The sequence below is a fragment of the Cyprinus carpio genome, chromosome A4, assembly GCF_018340385.1.
Source record: "Cyprinus carpio isolate SPL01 chromosome A4, ASM1834038v1, whole genome shotgun sequence".
NCBI classification, from domain to species: domain Eukaryota; kingdom Metazoa; phylum Chordata; class Actinopteri; order Cypriniformes; family Cyprinidae; genus Cyprinus; species Cyprinus carpio.
Genome location: NC_056575.1, coordinates 30587307 through 30606179, shown reverse-complemented (window position 1 = coordinate 30606179; position 18873 = coordinate 30587307). Strand labels below are relative to the sequence as shown.

General features: G+C 38.7%; 1 pseudogene; it reads right to left on the bottom strand.

Moving 5' to 3' along the window:
- Nucleotides 1-11778: 11778 nt before the first annotated feature.
- Nucleotides 11779-16035, bottom strand: LOC109099243 (annotated as a pseudogene).
- Nucleotides 16036-18873: the final 2838 nt, after the last annotated feature.

Below are 18873 nucleotides of genomic sequence, written 5' to 3'. Positions count from 1 at the left end.
AATTTCAGCATCTGCAGTCTCAATGAGGACATAAATACATAAACAACATCACCAGAACTGTTCTGAGTCACTTCACAAGCATTTTACCGTTTCATTTGAGTAAAACCAGTGTCAATTTAAAGGTATTCACGGCAACCCGTCAAAATAAAAGTTCATTTTTACATAAAGGCATTGTGCTAGAAATAATACTATTATTTAGTAGAATGTATGTGATACTGCTACTACTCTTAAAGAAATAAATCACACAATATTTCTTTTATGTTTTAATTTTAATAGCAAAACCCCTTCGTTTACCAAAAAATAAAATGTGTTTAAATTTCATTAATTAAAAGACAAATTAAATTTGGGTGAAACTTGTTTACTGTTTTTCATAATTATATTACTTGTAGAAAAACTTTAAACACAATTGTAAATAAGTATAAAGAATGGCATTGGTTTTATTTTTAGTGATAAAAGCATATTTTTGCTTTGGTACCGAAATTGGTACCAAGAACCGTGGATTTTCACCGGTATTGGTTCCGAATACTTAAATTTTGGTACCGTGACAACACTAACATACACTATTGTTCAAAAGGTAGAGGTTGGCATGATTTTTTATGTTTTTTGAATGTGTTTTTTTTTTATTTTTATGGAAGTCCTCTGCTCACCACTACTGTATTTATTTGATTAAAAACAGTAAAAACTGAAATATTGTAAAATATTATTATTATTTAAAATACCTCTTTTCTATGTAAATATATTTTAAAATGTAATTTATTGCTGTGATCTAAGATGAATTTTCAGCGTCATTACTCAAGTCTTCAGTGTCGCATAATCGAAGGTGCATTACATTTATTAGAAGTAACAGTAAAGACATTTATAGTGTTGGAAAAAAATGTTTATTGTACTTTCTATACATCAAAGAATCCAGAAAAAAAATATTTTTATCTGTTTTATTAATAAAAAATGTTCTTGAGCAGCAAATGAGCATATTTGATGCCAGAGGTTCAATCATGTGACACTGAAGACTGGAGTAATGATGCTGAAAATTCAGCTTTGATCACAGGAATAAATTACAATTTACAACATATTAAAATAGACAACAGTTCTTTTAATGTGTAAATATATTTTGCAGTATTACTATTGTCTCTGTATTCTGGATAAAAAAAAATCTGTTGGGGATTTGTCATGCCGAATCCAGTGTAGACAGCATCACTGATTATAATGAGTTCTACAGTATTTTGCTGCGCCGCTAGCATCCGGTGTAGACACGGTGTTAGTGAGCAGAAGAGATTTTTTTCCCAAAAACACTGTAATGTTATACAGTACCTGTCAAAATTTTGGAAACATTGTTACTATATTGTTCGGCTTGCATAGACTAGTCGAGTAGTCAAGTGATCGACTACTTCAACCACTAGTCGGCGCTGTCGGAAACAATTGACTACTCGAGCATGCATTAACCATAATGCATGCACAGAGTTTGCAAGTACGAGGTGAATTTTAGGATTACGATATTGCTTGTAGCTGTTACTTTCTATGTTGCATGTAAAATGTAATTATGTAATGTAATAATTAGGGGTGTGCCCGAAGCAGAATACATTATTCGGAATGGCACGGATAATGGTTTCAAAAACGAATAATGAACCAGGAACAATTCTGCCTGAATATTCGGCTGAAGCTGGCACAGTCTGGTGTTTGCTAGATAACAGTTGAGCCAGGGGATCAGCCCAATATTATACACAGACCTCTGAAGTCACACAATAGAGTGTGAAGTGAATGAATGTAAACGAGCGCAAATCAAACACCTCATTGCTGTTGCCTCTCCATGCATCTCTCAGAAATCAGAGCTTGGCGAGAGTAATATCACCTATAATAATACATCATACACATTTTATTATTTGTATATATTTAAAAGGAAATGATTTAAACCTTAGGCTACGATATGATACAAATTACTGGAATAAGCACAGTGCACTCACCAATCAAACAGCCGTGTTGTGTGTCTCAGTCTCTCAAAAACCAAACCAGTTCTTTCTCAAGAGTAGGCAAATAATCAACTTAGAAACGGATACATTTTCTACTTGGCCATGTTTGCATCTTTATCTTTTGCTGGTTTGCGTGGCACATGCACATTTTTTTTAATGAAGTTCAAAAAAAAAAAGACACGCTTAAAGAGTTCTGCATAATGAAAATGTGCGAATTGTATTATTTCAGTTGTGTTCAAATGATCATTAAAGTTTGTCATGAAATCTTTTTGCTTGCATAAATATATTTTTAGAAATAATTATTTTAGTTTAACAAGGCATACTTGTTCAGTGATAACTATGAAAAAAGATCTTATCAAGTAACTGTATGACATTCCACCTGGTTTTATCCGAATGCAGATACTAATAATTTTGTGATTGTTACAGATACAAATACAGATACAAATACTGACCGTTACATGTAAATTTAAATAGGTTATGTCATAATTATAAAGTTTTTTACAATTTACATATGTAGATAATTGTTGCATAGGCTATGAATTAATAAGGGTTTATTGATAAGAACTATTTCATGTCTTTTCATTTACAGTAGCATGAACCACGAGTAGTCGAGTATTTTTAAATAAGAAATCGACTAGCAGAAATCAGTAGTCGTGCAACCTCTACTATATTGCTTAAATACCATTAATTGGATGGATTTGTGGCCCAAGATCCTGGCTTCAGACCCCGTGACCCTAGAAAGGATGAGTGGTTTGGAGAGTGAATAGATGGATGAACTTCCAAAATACTTTGACTTGCTTTGATTTTGTTTCTATTCTGACTGCTGTTCAGCTTAGAAAATACCTTGCCAATATCGCTGTTTGTCATTTTGCCTCATTATACCTGTGCGTAACCTATTAAAATTAAGAAACTAATGAAAGTGTTTTTTTTTTAACAGGATCCTATGTACCCAGCCTCAACCTTTGAACCAACAGTGGCAGTTTCCACAGGATAAAAAAGGGCATAGTAGTGGATGATGCGGAAACTGACATTAACCTGCCAAAAAAGGTTCCTCTATGGCATCACCTCGAAACCCCCTTTTTGGTTCTTCCTGGCACCTTTTTTAAATTGGATTCATCTGGTCTTCATTGGTTTGTTGCCGAAGAGAACAATTTTGAGAGTACAAAACCCGTTTTGGCTGTTGACTTTCATAAAAATGTCAATGTTGCTTCAACATACATCAAACTTTTAACATCAAATCTCAATCAAAATGATGGTTTGTCTGGGCCATCACGTCCCACTCTTTATTTTCTCATTCATACATGTTTCTTTATTACTCTTAGGTTTATATAACATGGATATATTTGCATACTGATGTAATAAATGATGTAGCAGAATCTCTAACAATAGACACATTTTACCGTGGTAGCTATATCTATCATCATACCGAAACCGCACAGCCCTACTGTAAACGTGTATTTCTTCATCTATTTATGGACTCTGTGAAGCACTACGCTATTGCATGACATCCATATGTTCAGACTGATGTGTTTAGACATGTGCTTCAGACACCTGGAGGGTATTCCAAAAAGCAGGTTATAAGACATACCCGGGTATGTTTGAGGATAAGCGAGCGGATAACCTCAGCTTTCGGTTAGAAAATAGGTTGTTACTTTCAGGGAATGTAAGTAACATCTCGGTTACATATGGTAACATGGGTGCATCGCATTTATTCATGCTTTCACTGAGGATCCGAGCCGGTGACCCGGCAGCTCAGCGGCGGTACAGCAACTGTGGCGACGGGACATGACGTCTCTGTTCCCTCCTTCAGGGAACGAGGGTTACCATACGTAACTGAGACGTTCCCTTTCAGTCGGTCACTCTCGACGTCACGTAGGATGACCAACGAAATTGGGATCCCTACCAACACGCCACAGGTGTTGCCCCCTCCAGTGCCCTGTGTAGCACACAATATGCCAACGCTATATGCTCAGGGCAAGGTGTACTGCTTGCAACTCGAGGCAATTGATATGCCAACGCAGTTTGGGACCCATCTAAACCCCTGACACTGTGTGCCCGTTGTACGTGGTGCCCCAGCCGATGGCTGAGGCATCTGTGAAAACCACAGTATGCCTGGATACCTGTTTCAAGGGCACTCCGGCTTGAAGAAATGAGGGATCTGACCATGGGCTGAAGGTTCTGTGGCAGGCCGGTGTAATCTGAACCCGGAGCGTGCCACGTCGCCACGCCCACCTCGGGACTCGGCCATGAAGCCAGTGCTGAAGCGGTCTCATATGGAGTGGGACTACTGCTGCAGCTGCAGCCATATGCCCCAGGAGCCTCTGAAAAGTGAGCACGTTCCTGGGTAAGGCGTGCTGTCTGACTGACCGAATCCAACTCCATGCCGAGAAAAGAGATCCTCTGCATCGGCACGAGTTTGCTCTTTTCCCAGTTGACCAGAAGACCCAACGGGCTGAGGTGGCTGAGCACCAGGTCCCTGTGTGCTCACAACTAATCGCGAGACTGTGCGAGTATGAGCCAGTCGTCAAGATAGTTGAGAATGCGCACTCCCTGTGCTCTGAGTGGAACAAGAGACAACCCAAAGGGCAGGACCTTGTACTGATATGCCTGACCCACAAACCGCAGGAATGGCCTGTGCCGCGGGAGGATTGAGACATGAAAATGCGTCTCTGCATCAACATCTTGAACGGCAGCTTGTGAAGTGCACAGTTCAAAACTCGCAGATCCTAGATTGGTCGTAACCCACTGCTTTTCTTGGGCACAATGAAGTAAGGTAAGGGCTGTAAAACCCCGACCTCATATCGGCTGGAGGGGCCGGCTCTATCGCATTCTTCGCCAGCAGGACTGCGATCTCCGCTCGCAGGACAGGGGCATCGACAGCTTTGACTGAAGTGAACCAGATGCCTCTGAACCTGGGGGGACGCCGGGCAAACTGAATCATGTAGCAGAGTCTGATGGACTGGGGAGCACTAACCAGGCTCCGAGAGACCGTACCGACCGCTCCACCGAGGGAATGCCCGTGTACCCCCACGCAGCTCCACCATCGAGGATGGTGAGAGCGGAGGAGCCACAAGACTGGTTTCGGGCAGTAAAAGGTGCCTTCCACGATCTTGTGAGCTTCTCATGGACTTCTGGGAAGAATGGCAGCACGACCCCCCCTCCACCGGAACCAGCATCGCCCCGGTTACCGAGACAAACACTGGATCGCGGCAGAGGAACGTCGCCAAGTTGGACGAAGCGGAGTCTCTGATGTAACTCCAAGACAGTCAAGTTCCACAAGGAGATCAAGCACCGTCCACGAATGCCTGCTCAGCGTGCTCGATGCCCAGGCACATGAGACAGTGATCGTGACCGTCCTGAGGCGCCAGAAAGCAACCACATCCAGAAATGCATGGGTGATAAGACATCTTTATAAAGACGTAATCACCCGTGTTTGCTTTTTTAGAGAAATGCTCTGTGCTGAAGCACCCAGGGGAGCTGGCCACTGCACACTCCTGGTGTTGCTGTCTGTCCGGCAATGATCTTTGTACCCGCCAAACAACAATGACCACTGCTGTTGTGCCGTAACGCCCACACTCGTTGGCTCTCTAGAGACACTCGTTCGTAGAGAGCAGTAGTGATGCACTACCGCTCGGTTCCGAAGCGAAAGGATGAATGAATGCGATGCAGCTGCTGCCTCTTACACTCACGCTGTGATCAGCGGCAGCTGGATGCAATGATCGCATGCCAATGTGCATTGGCTCATTTAGTTACACTCGAAGTGGATTGGTCCCTCTGGCGAGATCCCAATTTTGTTGGTCATCCGATGTGACGTCATGAGTGACCGACTGAAAAGGAACCATAGTAACTTGCTCTCTGAAGATAACCTGCTCCGGAGCAGCTTCTGTTCCATGTTTAGTTTACTTCAGCACTCAGCGCACGTGTGATCTACTGACGAGCCTTCAGTGGGCGTGACAGATAGCGCACATCATTATTTATTATCAGTACAGACCAAAAGTTTGGAAACATTACTATTTTTAATGTATATATATATATATATATATATATATATATATATATACAGTACAGACCAAAAATACAGAAAAAAAATTTAATATTGTGATATATTATTACAATTTAAAATAATTGTTTTTAAATTTATTATACTTTAAATTATCATTTATTTCTGTGATGCAAAGCTATGTTTTTAAAATATAAATATTTTGTAATAACAATATACACTACTGGTCAGTAATTTGGGGTCAGTAATTTTATTTTTCTTTCTTTTTTTTAAATAAAATCAATACTTTTATTCAGCAAGGATGTGTTAAATTGATAAAAAGTGATAGTAAACAAAAAAATTATTATTAGAATATATATTATTAGAATATTTTTTTTTTTTGAATAAATGCAGTTCTTTTTAACCTTTTATTCATCAAATATATTAGACAGCAGAACTGTTTCCAACACTCATAATAAATCAGAATATTAGAATGATTTCTAAATGATCATGTGATAGACTGCATGTTACATGTGACACTGAAGGCTGGAGTAATGATGCTGAAAATTCAGCTTTGCATCACAGGAATAAATTATTTTTTAAAGTATATTCAAATAGAAAACTATTATTTTAAGTTGTAATAATATATCACAATATTTACTGTTTTTTCTGTATTTTTGATCAAATAAATGCAGGCTTGATGAGCAGAAGAGACTTATTTCAAAAACATTAAAAACAAAAAACATTCATAATATTTAAAATGTATAGAATATCAAATCCATTATATATGGGTCAATGACGTGGCGTGTCAATTCTGGTGTCCAAAGCATATTCATAATATTAAAAATGTATACATTTTTAACTGCATTTTCATTAAATGACTCAACTTTCCCCTCTTTAATTACTCATGTGAGAATTCATTATAAATAATTAATCTTTAAGGATCCATTGAGCTCAAAAGTCCCAAAATGTCATTCCGGGTAACTGTCCCGACTAAAAATCTGAATACAAAAATACAATAAAAATGTAAAAAAAAATATTTAAAATCTTTAAAAATCTACTTGGGCATAATTGTATTGATGTTTTTAAAACGTTACCTGCAAATATGGTTATAATACTAAGCTTAATTACATTTTAATGACAGAAAGACTTTTGTCCCCAAATTGTGATTTCTGTAATGTCATTCCTGGATAACAGACACCAATGACCATTTTAGACCATAATGCATTGTGGTATGTCATGTGACATAATATTGTATCAAAAAGAAGACCCTGAAGGAGCACCAGAACATCTGCAAAGGTGAGTAAGTGTCTCTTAAAATGTTGATATTTTGACCTTTTCGGTCACTGATGCACTTTGTAGCAATATCATGTGTCCTTTTGGATAACACTGATAAACTATTTATAATGTTTTTATATTAAAAAACTATCTATTTGATCTAAAAGATTACCTTAAAGCGATGATGGCTAAGTTGTAGTTTTCCATAGGTGGTTAAATTAGTGCCTGATTATAAACAAAAATATTTACTTTGTCATTCCTGGATAACAACATGTCATTCTTGGATAACAAAAAACCTCTGTTAGCCAGGACATGTCATCCGTTATCCAGAATGACATAGGCATAACAATCTAGTTTTTAATTAACATTTGTAAACTTTTAGGTATAGTTATTATAGTTATATTATTAACATTAACATTATTTACATAATTGTATGTTTTTTGCCGTATTTTTGCTGTCATTCATCTTGATTTTTACATGATTCACATTAAATTATCATTGAATTGAACTTTTGTAATGTTAATGGTCAAATCATGAATAATGTAATCATTTTTATTAATATATCCACATTTGGTAATACGTTATAATAACTAAACGTTATTAATCATTAGTTAAGCATCATTAAACAGTTAATTAGTTTATAAAGCATTACTTAACATTAATAAGAATTTTATAAATGCAGCTATAAATCCTTAATGCTTGATTTATAAGCCTATCCATAAGTATGAAATTAAAGTATGAAAATACAATTATTAAACACATTATAGATATGCTTTTAAATCAAAAATAAAGCATTTATAGCTGTATTTATAAAACTGCTTATTAATGTCTACAGGTCCTTCTCAAAAAAAATTAGCATATTGTGAAAAAAGTTCATTATTTTCCATAATGTAATGATAAAAATTAAACTTTCATATATTTTAGATTCATTGCACACCAACTGAAATATTTCAGGTCTTTTATTGTTTTAATACTGATGATTTTGGCATACAGCTCATGAAAAACCCAAAATTCCTATCTCAAAAAATTAGCGTATTTCATCCGACCAATAAAAGAAAAGTGTTTTTAATACAAAAAAAGTCAACCTTCAAATAATTATGTTCAGTTATGCACTCAATACTTGGTCGGGAATCATTTTGCAGAAATGACTGCTTCAATGCGGCGTGGCATGGAGGCAATCAGCCTGTGGCACTGCTGAGGTGTTCTGGAGGCCCAGGATGCTTCGATAGCGGCCTTAAGCTCATCCAGAGTGTTGGGTCTTGCGTCTCTCAACATCCCACAAGATTCTCTATGGGGTTCAGGTCAGGAGAGTTGGCAGGCCAATTGAGCACAGTAATACCATGGTCAGTAAACCATTTACCAGTGGTTTTGGCACTGTGAGCAGGTGCCAGGTCGTGCTGAAAAATGAAATCTTCATCTCCATAAAGCTTTTCAGCAGATGGAAGCATGAAGTGCTCCAAAATCTCCTGATAGCTAGCTGCATTGACCCTGCCCTTGATAAAACACAGTGGACCAACACCAGCAGCTGACATGGCACCCCAGACCATCACTGACTGTGGGTACTTGACACTGGACTTCAGGCATTTGGGCATTTCCTTCTCCCCAGTCTTCCTCCAGACTCTGGCACCTTGATTTCCGAATGACATACAAAATTTGCTTTCATCCGAAAAAAAGTACTTGGACCACTGAGCAACAGTCCAGTGCTGCTTCTCTGTAGCCCAGGTCAGGCGCTTCTGCCGCTGTTTCTGGTTCAAAAGCACACGCCTGTGCACGGTGGCTCTGGATGTTTCTACTCCAGACTCAGTCCCCACTGCTTCCGCAGGTCCCCCAAGGTCTGGAATCGGTCCTTCTCCACAATCTTCCTCAGGGTCCGGTCACCTCTTCTCGTTGTGCAGCGTTTTTTGCCACACTTTTTCCTTCCCACAGACTTCCCCCTGAGGTGCCTTGATACAGCACTCTGGGAACAGCCTATTTGTTCAGAAATTTCTTTCTGTGTCTTACCCTCTCGCTTGAGGGTGTCAATGATGGCCTTCTGGACAGCAGTCAGGTCGGCAGTCTTACCCATGATTGCGGTTTTGAGTAATGAACCAGGCTGGGAGTTTTTAAAAGCCTCAGGAATCTTTTGCAGGTGTTTAGAGTTAAGTAGTTGATTCAGATGATAAGGTTAATAGCTCGTTTTAGAGAACCTTTTCATGATATGCTAATTTTTGAGAGAAAATATTGCAGAATGTCATTCCGTCTAACAGTATGTCATTCCGGCTAACAATGACATGGGCAATTCATTTAACCCATATTTGTGTGTTAAATTACACAATTCAGTTTTTTTGTTGAGTTAATGATAAAATAAGTCTTATTTACTTTATTGGAAAACATTTTTAAAACCATTTTCCAGGTTTTTTTTTTTATTTGGTTCTGAATTTTGACTTAGCAGCAGCCAAAAATGAGCCCGTGTCTATATATGAAATCCCAAATTGATTATATTAAATTGTGATTAAAATGTAGTTTTCTGAGCACTAATTGTTTGTTGAGCTCCAAATATGGAGATCAGTACATTTTTTATATGCCAACAATGGTAGAAATTTAATTAATTTAAAAATTCATTACGTTACCCAGGAATGACATTTTCATGGGGAAAAAGATCTGATTCACCAAAAAAAAAAGGTTAATTACATTCTTGAAATGTGTAAATATCATTGCACTACATGAGATTTTGAAAAGAGGCATTTAAATACATTACTTTCTATTCTGCTTCAATAACATGTGCACTGTTAAACAATTTAAAACCTTATCCATAATTCACCCATATATATATATATATAATGTATGATATGTTAATGATGAAGTGCTTATATAAGTAATAACTAAGGTAATATATTACTCTAATATGGTTGTTATTTATTGACAGTTATCTGTATAAATTATAAAACACTATGACAAGGTAATGTTTAATTTATTATATTATATTTTTTTTCTTACATTTTATATTATCATATCACACATGGATCAGAATTTTCTATAATGTCTAAATTCAAAATCAAGTTACATATCTGATATAGCTTAATATATAATTAGCATCAAACAAATAATATAATTCATATTCTCAAGAATTAAAGCTTAAACAGAAAAAATTAATAGAAATGATTACACAACCACCAATTAGGTGGCGATATGCACTAAGCATGTAAATGACCATTAAACAAAAGAACAAAGAAACAGCATGGTGCGCTTTTTCTTTGCGTCCGTTTCCATAGTGACTCGTTGATTCGTGGCTCTGTTGAGAATGTCTTGAGTCTCAACCAGGAACATATTCTGAGTTGAATGAACTTACTACCGGACACGTTTTTGGAACCACATACCTCGAGTAAGCAAGATTTGGGGTTGTTCAAACAAAAGTTCAGGGTTTAGCTGACAGTAAGTTAACCATGCTTTCTGGAATACACCCCAGCTCACACAGTAGTGTTCCCACAGCATGAATGCCAAAATAATACCGTATTTGTGTTATGGTTAGATTTCTATGGAAGATTTCCAACCTCTCAGATGGCGAATCCTACCAGCAAGTATCCATTTTGTCAACCAGTAAAACCTGTCAACAGCAAGTCTTGTCTGGTAACCAAAGCAAATTTGACAAGAGCAGAAAGCAGGAGACAAAAGTGATGGTAAAAATGAGCAGAGTTGGTTTATTGAATAATCTTAGTATGTTTCAATGATCAGACTTCATCTAATCAGTACAAATTCAACAAGTGTTATTATGTTACAAAACCCCACAAGCGTAAGATAGAAAGTAAATAATAAATAATATAAAATATAAAAACATAACATTACATAAAGAATTATAAAATGATGAATAAATGATGAAATGATGTCATAAAATGAATACGTGATTATATGATGAATCATATGTCAACTACAAGAATGACTATTGATTATATAAAGTACATTTGTTTGCACGTTTGCAGATGGTTGCTCTCTTGAAGTAACACACACCCACAGGTTGCTGATGAAAATCCCTAAATGCATCACATTTCAATGACCGTGAATGTTGATTGCATATTTCTTTGTTTTTATTTTGTATTGACATCCAATTCTTGGTGTAAGTGTATAATACTTTGTATTATTTTCATCCAGATTACCATTTTCACTAAAATCCTTACAGTTACTGTAGCAATGATTTTGTTTCTGGAGATATGTTGTGATGTTGATCCAAATGGCCCAGTTAAAAAGTATATATATATATATATATATATATATATATATATATATATATATTTATATTCCCCACAGATGTTCTCTCCGATGGCCCACGCTGTTGGGGATTCTGTCCGGAGACAGATACCAATAGGGCAGTTTCAGTTTTTCATTGTCGGCTCTTGATGAGTTGGTCACTTCAGCTAGTTTTCTTGCGGAAAGTCGTAGTGGCCTCCATGGACTGGTTGCTCAGTGAAGTATTTGATCTGGATACACACCTAAAAAACAGCTGGGGAAGATTTGGACAACAATACTATGTTTTCTTTGTTTTGTGTTTTAAGGATATTCAAACTAGTTATGAATAATCAGTCCTCAAACCTCTCCGTCCTGGAACTGACTGAGGGCCCCAGACTGCTCCTACATGCCAACTGGCACGTCCCATGGTCCGGCAGACTCTCCATGAGGTACTTCATATCCACTGGCCCTTCTGTGTGGGCAGGAGGCTTCCTCATGGTGGAAGGACTGTTGGGGACCCAGGCAAACCAGTCAAACTGGTCGAAACACAGGACAGGCACACAGGTATCAGCCAACAGATACTAACCCAGGCATAGTTTAGATTCGTCCAGAAAAGAGTGCTTCATCCCACCTGTCCGAAGTTAAACAGCAGCTGTTGTGCTGAAGCTGTTGAAAATCACAACAGTCAGGTACTCGACCAACCTGCTCCCGAGTTTTCAGGAGATCTGGAAATTCTGTGAACATTGGGTAACATTTTGAGCTATATGCAATGACATGTGACTTTGTACGGCATTGCAAACACAATGCATATGCAATCATAAAAGAACATGCACACTTGTAGTTAATCGGATCCTGTACTCACCACCATTCTGGGGACAGTTCTTCATACCGGAGGAGCAGACATCTTGAACAAATGCCTGGATCTCCTCGTCCTCCTGAACGGACTCATCACTGCCGTAGTAGTAAGATCCTGACCACATCAGAAACGAAACGGGAGGAAAAATCAAGAGCAACGATGAATCAGCAAATTTTAAAATAATTACTAATTACTTCATTGTCATTAAATCTCACCAGTAGCATTTGAACATCTGTACATTTTTGTGTATTTTATCAGTTACCTTCTCACTGCCTCCCAGACCATCATGCCATCATCTCTGTAGTAGTAGTGGGGCAGCTCGTCCTTGTTGTCCACTCCTCGAGCTTTCACGGACTCAGGGAAGCACATGGACTTGTAGGTTAAAGTCTTCATGGCCTTATGAATCACTTCAACAACTGCGATCCCACCGGTGCCGTTAGCCTTCGAGGTAGGACACTAGTGATTATTTTTCTGTCTCAGATTACATTTTGTAAATGCTTGTTTAAAGAAGTGCAGTGAATTTGAAGCCAGAGCCCTACATCTAGAAGGGGTGCTGGGAAAAATCAATGCAGCATAACATTATATTCAAGTCTAATGGGGTTTTGGTTTTGGCCTGTTGTAGCACCTCTACATATTAATACTTAATTTACATCAGTACCATGTGAAAAGTCAAATTGTTATCCCTTAAAACTTATGTTAACTCCATCTCCCATAATGCTGTACTGGACTCTGTGTGGTTTCCTGCTTTCTTCATGTCTGGTCAGTGCACAAGGAGGAAGGAAGTATAGATCATGGGGTTTTTATCCATGGACTTGTTTTGAATCTCAATCACAAGCCTGTTGTGAATATTTTCATCTCTGGCATCACCAAAGTGTTCGTTAGCTTTTGGAGGCAAGGAATATTCATATTCCTATATTTGAGCCTCAGGTGGAATCACTCTACGTTCTTGAATAACGTTAACTTTGGGTACAGTATTGTGGCTTATGATAATATTGTATTGTGGTAGATGACAGAATGAAATTTAAAACTCTACGCATCTTCAGACCTTAAAGTCATGTGAGCGAAGCAGATAAACATGAACAGAAAAGCTGTGGTTCCTAACAAGGTAGTGTTTAGGCAGGGTTAAAGATACCTTCTCAAAGACCCCAGATTCATTGATGAGTTTTTCACGAGCTGCAGTCCAGTGTTGATGGCAATGGTGTAACGGACATGAGGTATCAGCAACTGTGAGGAGAAAATGAAGCATTTAAAAATAACAGGCACTCTAGGCCACTCGTTTCAGTGTTGTCCCACAGATAAAGGGGCTTCATGCCTAAATCATTGTAACACCTGCCCTGATTGCCTTGTAGCTTTTATAACAAGAGCAATATGATAAAGTACATCAGTGTATTTTACAATGAGTTGAACACACTTCATCCAATCAGAATTCAGAAGTAATTCTGAAACTGGAAAATGTACATTGCATGTTATACCCTTGAGATACTTGGTCAATTTTAGGGCACAAAAACCATGATTGAATCCTGGAAAGACAAGAACTTGTGTGTAATCTAGTGCTGTAAACACACAGGCACTAAATGGGTTAACACATGCTTTTTAAATAATAGCGTATACCAGTAAACTGAGTATCACAAACCTTAGTCAATCTTGTTGCGTGATTCATTTAATAATCTCCTCGCATAAATAAAAGGGAAACTCCTAAAAAAATAACTGCATCCATGCCTTTTCATCACTAATGTTTCACTGCGTGTCTTTCGTAAATCCTGACAATACATTTTTAACACCAAAAGAGTTAGTAAATCTACCTCTAAATCTCCCAGCAATGAAAGCGTTAAAGGAAGCTACCTTGTATACTGGATGGGACTGCAGAGAGCTGTCTGTACATGGCGATGGCAAAACCTCCGAGGTCAGATGCGTCCTGAGAAGGTGTTTGTGACCAGCTGGTGTACGTTGAAGTCGGAGCATTTCACCCACATCTTGGCCAGCATCCAGTCGTACTGACCATCGCTCGGGAGAAGAAAGACCTCTGCGGCGGTTCTGACTGCTGAGCTGTTTCAGAGAGCAAAGACAGTATTTGGTAAAAACCCCAAGGCTTCGTTTCAAGCACCAAGTTTTTAAGTACTCTGGTTTTCCCTTCATTATTTCTGCAGGCACCTGAATAGCAATCGGCAGGATTTCATTCTGGCTGTTCTTGTACAGCAGGCAGAAGGGAGCAGCCAAATACTGCGTGGGTATCTGGGTCTGTGGCATTGGCTTGCACTCCCTCCAGTATTGCATAGTCTGCTATGTAGATGTTTCCTGCCTGTAACAGAGACACGTTTAGTATTGGACACTGGAGAATTTCTATTCTATTCACATCAGAATTGACCACTGCCTACAGCTTTCTTTGGGGCACATCATCTGAAATTGATCCAGACACACTCCAGACTCTGCTGCACACCTGCATATTCACTGCTTGTCCTCCAAAAGCTTCACATTTTATTTGAATATGTGTGGTTTTGTTTTTCTACTGACCTTTAATTCCTCCTGTAGTGTGAGACCTCTATCCAGGGAGCTTTCCACCATCTCCTGTGTGACTGCAAAGTTGTCTGGAAGATTCCTGCACTTACTGATCATCACAGGATTGCAGCCGTTCAAGAACTGATAGCCAAACATTAAGTCCTCGTTCCAGTTCTCTGCATCACATGCTCTGTCAAAGAGAATAATAGAGTCAGCTGCCAGTGAGTTCAGGAGTGTGTTTGCATTTACCTCACTCAATAGACGGCTTGGTTTAGTATCAGAGAAAAGCGCATATAAATAAAGGAAGAAATGATTCAAACCTGACACAGTGTTCTTGATTTTCACAAATACTTTTCTGAAATCTGCAATATCGGTCCAAGAGGACTGGAACAACTTCATAAATCCATTAAGACCAAGGTTGGCAATCCTGAAAGAGAAGATCATGGCAAGAAACAAATCAACTGAATGCTCATAATGTCTGGTTCAGTTTCAGATTTATTTCGAGATATTTCCTAGCAATAGTCACAGGAAATCAACAGCATGCATATCTGTTGGTGATACGTGCAAAGAGATGAACGCAAACGGTGTAACCTACGCTTCAAGGAAATTCAAAGAGAAGTCCACAGATTTGCCGTTTCAAACTGAATGTCCCACAGGAAGTTCAGTGCTTGTGTTGGCATCGATGCTCAGCGGGAAAAACCAGTGCGCCACTCCTTCCACCTTCAAGAAACAGCAAAATTCATCTTTCAGTTGTTTGGAGAATTATTTTTAGGTGATATGAAAAGTTATTATTCCCCCACAACACGAGGCTCGTGTAGGAGCCATGCTTATTTAATTTTTATAAATGGTTTGTTCAAAAAAATCTTTGGTTATCGTGTTGTTAATGTTGTGAGTCGTCGCCAGTCAAAGGGTGGAGAGGGGTTTTTAAAAAGGATATTCCACCCCTGACAGCAAGGGGGCGCTGGTGCGAGAACAAACAGTCCTTTCGACCGTGCACATGGAGGCAGGATGGTATGGTGTCAAACACATTAACAACTGATTAAATATATCTGTTGAATGTTTACACAGGATTGGAAACTGTGGGCATCAAACCTGAACAGTTCGCTGTCTGGATTCCAGCTCCATGCGCCTGTACTCTTTCATATCATCATCCTGAGGCAATCGACCCTAAATGCACAAGCACAAATACATGCATAATTATACACACACAACAGTATTTGTGACACGCTTCATTCAGTCGAGATGGGACTCACCCTTGCCATCTCGAAGAACCACTTCCTGTTCATTGGCTATCCAGCGATAACAGGGGACAAACTGGAGGCGGCTCTCCAGACGGAATCGTCACATTGATGCATCTGCAGTACCACTGATCATTGAACAAGAGTTTCTCCTTCTCAAGTTTCACCAGCACTATGTCTCCAAGGAGCTCCTTCACGCTGACGTCCACAGATACCACCTTTAACGACAGCTCTGTTAGCCATAAACTCGAATCACACGGCTTGAGCGCAAACATTAACTGAAGAATCATGTGCGATGAATCCAGAAATACCACCCTAAATATCACTGGATTGGTGATATAAACATGTATTTAACATTGAGTATCTAACCGAGGGATCTAAATCACTGGAATAAAGTGGACGAGTGAGGAAGTGTGTGGAAGCTTTTTGAGAGGGAAAAAAGGGCAGCGTTGGGGAACAGGAGTAAGCACAATATTATAACAATTACGCCATATTAAATAATAATAACGCAAAATAAGCCCACAAGAAGCCGTGGGTTTACAGTGAATTTTATAACAGCTAAGGGGCGCTGCTAGGGAATGACGTGAAGCATTTTATAAAAACAGTTATTCCATATACTGTATCTAGCAGGGTTTCACAAAATAAAACAAATAAAATGTAATGCTATTAACAAAAACAGTATTCTTCCGCCAATCCAAACTTTAGTTCCTCAGAAAACGGTTGTGTTTTCAACAAAGTGGTTGCCGAGCACACACAGACGTGAATAAAGATGTATGTTTTGTAGAGTAATTATAATCACAGGCTTCGAACGCAGCTCAGCCAATCAGAATCAAGGACCGGAACTAATCCGCTTATATAAAGTTACTTTTAAAGTAAATGCATTACAATGTAGTGACGAATTACGCCCCTACGTAGTTACTACTTTATGTGAAAGTAATGCGCAACGGTACTTTTGCGTTACTTTTTCTCATCTGCCTGGCCTCATTTTCCCTCTTCAGAAAAATAAAAGTGTGTATGTTTAATCTAAAGTCATTTTTGTTTATTAGAAATGGTTGATCATCGAAGCAACCACCAGCACAAGATACCTGGAGGTGGTAATAAAAGAGTGGAACTAGAATTACACATGGTGTATTTAACATGTTTGCGTCATGTCCTGCCGCATGATGTGGCTTCATTTTGAGGAATACTGAATCTGTTTTTGTGAGGAATGTGCCGAGTGAGTACATGCTGACATTAGTCTAGAACTACAGTATCATCACGTTCACACAGCGCACACAACGCATCTGAACTCACTCCGGACATTCCGCTCAACATTGAGCACCAGGAGAGCTGTCTATCAATACATGCAAAACAAAGTAACTGGCCTTACTTATTCTGAAAAGTACCTTTATTGTAAAAATAAAGAGTAAGGTGGGTATGATATTGCATGATCTGCTTGACTGCGACTTCTCACTTTTTGTGAGGTAAACAAAAAGTCTTAAAATGGGGAAGGGAAACAGTCAACAATTAAATGAGGAGTGATTAAACCTATCTGATAAGAATTAGACAATCAATTAAATGATGTGAAATAACTTCATTTTTTAATAGGTGACCCGTCTGTACTGTTCAACACATGACCATATGTGTTCCCCACTGAATCTGACACGGGAGAAAAACTGTTTGCTTACCATCCTCTTGCAAAACTGTCCAAGAAGGTTGTGTCCAGTTAGAGTTCCGTCACTGCACATCTCTCCGACCCCACCAGCGTCAGGGAAATCTATCATTTGTCCCCATCAACTCTGACTGCCAGTCGTCACAGACACCGTGTTACGAGAACTCCGCTCCATATGTGAACCTCATACAACCACTATTAGTGATGAGTCCGGTGTGGTCCTCAATTCTGACCCCCTGCTAATTCTTTACCCCTCTAGTATTAGTATGTTTAGGCGTAGGTTTGGGGGAGGGGTTGGATTAGGGGAGTGGGGTTAGGATTAGGCAAATACATGTAGCGATTTGGAACGAAGGGGTAATAATTGGCAGGGGTCAAATTGGGCACAACACCGGTACCGCGAACGAATCTTCTATTATAAGCGGGTTTCTCTGATGAACTCAGTTGAACCAGTCACCAAACCAAATTCGGACTGAAATGTTTGACAAGCACGTTCGCATTCAGTGTCTGCGTGCACTACTCCCGAACTACTTAAATTAATCACTTTTTTAATCGTGGCCAACCTCCCTGCTAATTCGAAACCAAGTAGTCCCAGCAGTAATTAAAACGAGGTAGCTACACAACTGACCATGAAACTGTGCTGAACCGGATTTATGCAGTTCCTCGGATCACCGTTACTCCAACCGAGAACCGGTTTCAGATGACGAAACGCATGTTTATCCAGTATTTTTATTAACTCCCGAAAGTGTGATGAATAACTACATTGTATTTTATGAAGTTATTTTCTTTGTTCTAATCTTGCTACTCGTTTCAGTTGAGATTCTGTATGGGGGCAGTTATAGGCACAAGGGGTTTGGCATCATGTAATAGTTGGAACCTAATAAGAACTATGTTTATAGGAATAGGGAGAATTTATGAAGTCCCCTTACTTTAATTGTATTACTGTGGACACATTTTACAAACTAGGTTGTAGTCAATAAACATAAACACTGAGGATTATGAATCGTCAATGTATTAATGGGTTATGGCGCGCTGATTTAGTTACTTTATATCTTCAAGACCAATCCTGGTATGCCAAATCCAACCGCGCTGTTAATGTAAACTTTGGGTGCTCTTTTATCATGCATAAGCTCTGTATTGTAACTTTGAACATGATCTGTAACTGCGAACTGAAGTCATGGATTACTGACTATATATTTGAATTGTACATTTTC